This window comes from Sinocyclocheilus grahami, unplaced genomic scaffold, assembly GCF_001515645.1.
Source record: "Sinocyclocheilus grahami isolate Dianchi unplaced genomic scaffold, SAMN03320097.WGS_v1.1 scaffold446.1, whole genome shotgun sequence".
NCBI classification, from domain to species: Eukaryota; Metazoa; Chordata; class Actinopteri; order Cypriniformes; family Cyprinidae; genus Sinocyclocheilus; species Sinocyclocheilus grahami.
Genome location: NW_015505625.1, coordinates 4106 through 9849, shown reverse-complemented (window position 1 = coordinate 9849; position 5744 = coordinate 4106).

The window sequence follows — 5744 nt, the reverse complement described above, 5'->3', positions numbered from 1 at the left end:
TGAGTGAGGTGATAAGAAACAGCTGTGTGCAATGAGTGCAGTCAGTGCAGTGTGCAAACCGTGCAATGAATGATGGGATATGTAGTCCGGGGTGCTATGCAACAGCTTGTGTTGTGCGAGAGTCAATGTAATGGAAAGGGTGACCTCTGGTGGTGAATAAACGGAAGTCCATGGACCGAATTTGTAACACCTAGATTTATTTATCTATTCAGTTTGAATAGAAATCTTATACAGTATTACATTTTGTCGATCTAAAATGGTAATTGGTCAGCTGTCAACCATGTCGGTACGCCAATGCAATGCGATGCGCCAAACGCATTTTTTTATTTTGGTCACGCATGCGCACCACTTATGTGCACCCCTGTATATTACATATTTTAGGCAATATATATACATCATCTGAAAGCTGAATAAATAAGCTTTTCATTGATGTATGGTTTGTTAGGACAATATTTGGCAGAGATACAACTATTTGAATATCTGGAATCTGAGGGTGCAAAAAAAATCAAAATATTGAGAAAATCACCTTTAAAGTTGTCCAAATGAAGTTCTTAGCGATGCATATTAATAATCAATTCATTAAGTTTTAATATATTTACGGAAGGAAATTTACAAAATATCTTCATGGAACATGATCTTTACTTAATATCCTAATGATTTTTGGTATAAAAGAAAAATCAATAATTTTGACCCATACAATGTATTTTTGGCTATTGCTACAAATATACCCCAGCGACTTAAGACTGCTTTTGTGCTCCAGGGTCACATATTAAGTGAAAGTTTGGGAATGCTTGCATTACATGTAAATAAGAAATAACGTGAATTTGTGCATTTTAATATGTTTGAAAGACAAAAGCCCTCCAAAAGCATTGTAATAAATGGTTAACCCCCTGTGATAATAACACAGTAATAATTCAAATAAACATGAATGTGTTCATCAGATGCAATGCTGACATTGAAAACACTTCTTCAAACTGAAATGATTTTTGTAAATCCAGAGGTCAAGTGACTGGTCTGTGTGTGAATCTCCACAAAACTGGACGACTTTCTGAATGTATATAAGCGGTAGATGATAAAATGAAAAAGGAAATGATGGAGAATCAATAAATAATGATTCATCTATTGCTGTTATATAATTATGTAATCATGTAATCAATGAGTATTTTAAATGTAATATCTAATTACAAGTGGAATCTGATCCAGTATTATATAATATAGGAATACATAATCCAGATTACATGTAATCTGTTACTACCCAGCACTGCCTATACACATATGTAATAGTACACACACACACACATTCTTCAAACAGTTCACTAGTTTGCAAATATGTATATTTTCAACATGCTGTCGCCACCTAGTTATCTAAATGAGTGTCTGCAAGAGGATTGAAAATCTGGACATTTTGAGAGACTGGAGAAGAGATATGCTGATGAGTAATATCAGAACGAACTTTTACTTAATTGTAATGTTTTAATCAATCATTTCATCAGCTGTAACTTATGCCAGAAATCATAGTATTACTCATTTTGGGGTGCTGATTCCAAAAACAATGGCTGTTTTGATCTTGCTAGTTACACTTTCTTACAAAATATAATTTTGTAGCATTATCGTTTTCGAAGATTCGTACGGTGAATATTTATCATCCCTTAACAGCAGAAAAAAAAAACTGCTACAAACACATGATTCCTGTCTTCCTTTGAGCCAGAGTTAAACTATTTGCTCAATTCTCAAACGATTTTCACATGTATGAATGATTCTAAAGACATGGAGTTATGCCTAACCCTGATTTCAGTGTTTGAATTATAAAACACAAACATGAGCCAGATGTTTTCTGCTTTTTAAATAAGATTATTTATTCTTATTTTGTGAAAAACAGTATGTGATGGAAAGGTTTTATTGATATTTTAATTCCGCATCATCTAATTAGGTAGTAGGCTATTAGGTCTTTTTTTCAAACCATCAACCATTTCTTCTTTCTTGTTTTTTTTATTTATTTATTTTTTAGAAGGAATACAGTCTATGAAAAGTTGTGATTTTCTAGGCCGATATGGCTAGGAACTATACTCTCATTCTGGCGTAATAAGAGCTGTACTATGGGTGCAGCAGGCGCAGTGATATTACACAGCGCCTGAAAATAGTCCCCAGCACGCTCCCTGTGCAAGCAGGTGGTCACGTTGTTTATGTTGACGGAAGTTAGCCTATTTTCAGGTGCTGCGTAATATCATTGCGCCTGCTGCACCTATGGTACGGCAACAAAGTTCCTTGATTATTACGCCGGAATGAGAGTATAGTTCCTAGCCATATCGGCCTAGAAAATCACAACTTTTCATTTTCCGTCGGTCTTAGTACACGATGTAACTACAGAAGAGTCAAGTTTTAAATAGGAAAAATACAGAAAATCTTTGGTCATTTTTGAGCGAGATGCTAACGGTCTAATCAGATTCAATGATCTATGCTAAGCTAAGCTAAAAGTGCTACCGCCAGACCCGGAGATCAGCTGAATGAATTCGAAAACGGTAAAACTCAACTGTTTAACTCTAGGGGAGCTGGAAAATGAGCCTATTTTCAAAAATAGTGGAGTGCTCCTTTAATGAAAGCAACACAGGAGGTTGTTCAGTACTGTTTCCACTAGTGGGCATCGTCTCCCATTATACTCCACACAGTGATTCAGCCTTTCCTTTGTGCCTCATGTTTGATTTCAAACACCTATTATCACATTTTTGTCTAACTGCAGTTTACAGTGAACCACTGACGTTTAGACTTGAATACATGAATCAATACTAATATTACAGTACATTCCCCTCTGATCCTCTCGGTTTCTTTCCTTTTTTTTTTCTCTCGCACACATTTAATTTCATCACACTCTCACGTTCTCGCATAAATTTACAGCAGGGGGACAAATTGTTCAGCAGCTCCTCGTTTTCTTAGTGTTTATTTTTTCTTTATGGTTTTATCATTATGATTAAATTCTCACAAGCCCTTTTACCATGGACCATTAATATTGTATAATAGTGAATTACAATGGCATTCGGATGTATCCAAAAATAATGCACTTAATTGTCACATGCTGCGGGCAGATTATTGTCCCATTAGAGTGAAAGAAAATGAAATGCTTAGGACTATTAATATATTTATAATACCATTATATATATATATTTACACTACAAAAGTTTGGGGTTGGTTCAAGATTTTCTAATGTTTCAGAAAGAAGTCTCCATGCTCAGCAATACATGCTGCGGGCAGATTATTGTCCCATTAGAGTGAAAGAAAATGAAATGCTTAGGACTATTAATATATTTATAAAACCATTATATATATATATATTTACACTACAAAAGTTTGGGGTTGGTTCAAGATTTTCTAATGTTTCAGAAAGAAGTCTCCATGCTCAGCAATACTGCATTTATTTGATCAAAAATACAGGAAAAACTATAATATTGTGAAATATGATGACTACAATTCAACATAACTGTTTTCTATTGTAATATATTATAAAATGTAATTTACTCCTGTGCTCAAAGCTGAATTCCCAGTCTTCAGTGTCACATGATCCTTCAGAAATCATTCTAATATGCTGATTTGCTGCTCAACAAACATTTATTATTATTATCATCATCAATACTCAATATTTTCTCTTGATTTTGAGGTGAGGTGAGGTTCATCAGGTTTCCAGGTCGATTTGACACTCGCACTAAAGTAACTGACTGGATATCCAAGAGGAATGCTGTTCGCTGAACAGGATTACATACTGTACGTAACTCTGGCATAATTTCAAATGATTTCTTTAAACAAGCGTCACTTCATTTAATGTTGTGAAAACTGATCCTGAGCTTTGTTTGTTGTGTAGATTAGCTCACCTCAGACAGCTGTTTCAGCCAGACAGTTGCTTTCAGTGTATGGAGATTATTTACATCCTAATTTGTCGGCCGCCTGTGCTCTCTGCCCTCCTCGGAGCAGAGGAAAATAACTTAATGATGGTCAGTTGTTAATCAGTGACTAATTCACTATTAACAGCTCATGAATGATGAATGCTGTGCATAATGCATAGTGTTTAGTGAGGGTACAGCGTCAGGAAGATCTGTACATGTTTCTGATGAGATAACACTGCGATAAACAGCACTTGTATGTAGATAGCAGCAATGGTCACCCAGCTTGAGGTCTAATTCAAGCGTCACAACAAGGAAACAGTATAGTGGGTTTTGATGAGATCTCAGCACTGAGGTTTTAAATCAGAAGAAACCAAAATATGTATTTATCTAGATGGCAGTTTTTAGATAAACTGTTTATGCACTTACTTGGCACATGAGGTTTTGTTTGATTAGTTTCCCCGGCTTGAGATCAATATGGATGATTGCGGCATAATTGTGTGAAATGAAGTGAATTGTGATGAATTTGGATTTTGGAAGCTGACTGGAGCTCAGCGGGTTGTTTTATTCCCGTGGTGCTGTGGCTGTCATGGACACCGGCGCTGCTGTGTCTGATGTCAGTGTCAATGGCTGCACATGTTAGTGAGGCCATGGATTGAGTTCCGCGCAGTGCTAGATGACCAGATTCTTTTTCAGCGCTGGGACAGTGATGTCATGGAGCTCTTGCTCCACGCCCTTAAACACACACACACACACACACACACACAGCATTTCATATGGGAGGACAAATGACGGGACAGTGATGTCATGGAGCTCTTGCTCCACGCCCTTAAACACACACACACACACACACACAGCATTTCATATGGGAGGACAAATGACAAAAAAAAAACATTATAATAAAATTAACTAACCATAAAATGCATTGCAACTGCATTTATAGTGGGTATCGATACCTTATAATTTGAATAACTGCAAGTACTAATTCTGAATGATTGAGCTGTTATATAATTCTACTTTAAAAGGATCAACACCCAATTCTGTGTGCTATGTGTTAAAATGCATAGCTAAATATTATATTATACTGTGGCTGGACATATTTATGAAAAGACCTAATGCATTAAAATGCGCATTATTATGAACGCCTTTATAATGCATTCAAGGAATAGTTCACCCAAAAATGAAAATTTGCTGAAAATTGTCACCCTCAGGTCATCCAAGATGTAGATGAGTTTGTTTCTTCATTGGAAAAGATAATTGGAGAAATTTAGCATTACATCACTCTGCAGTCGATGGGTGCCGTCAGAATGAGAGTCCAAACAGCTGATAAAAACAGCTGGTATTTTGGCCAGAAGAGATGGTTTAAAGTCAAAAATGACTAATTGATGGAATGGAGTTGTGTGAACAACTTGTGGATTATTGTGATGTTTTTATCAGCTGTTTGGACTCTCATTCTGACGGCACCCATTCACTGCAGAGCATCCATTGAAGAGCAAGTGACGTAATGCTACATTTCTCCAAATCTCTTCAGATGAACAAACTAACTCTTCTACATCTTGGAAGTCTGACGTTTTCACTGAAAAGGTCCAGTTATGCCTTTCTGATTAAACATTTTGAGGTCAAATCATTTCAAATAAAATAAAATAAAATGAATCATTTAAAAAATAGGGTGAATATTTGTTTCATGCCAATTTAGTGCTAACACAAACATTATTATATAGACACTAAAATAGCTGTGCAAGGTAATGAAACTTTTACCTAGATTTTCAGATGCATATTTGAGCCGACCTTATTTTTTTTGTGTGTGTGTGTGTGTGTGTGAGAGAGAGAGAGAGTGTGTGTGTGAGAGAGAAAGAGAGAGAGAGTGTGTGTGTG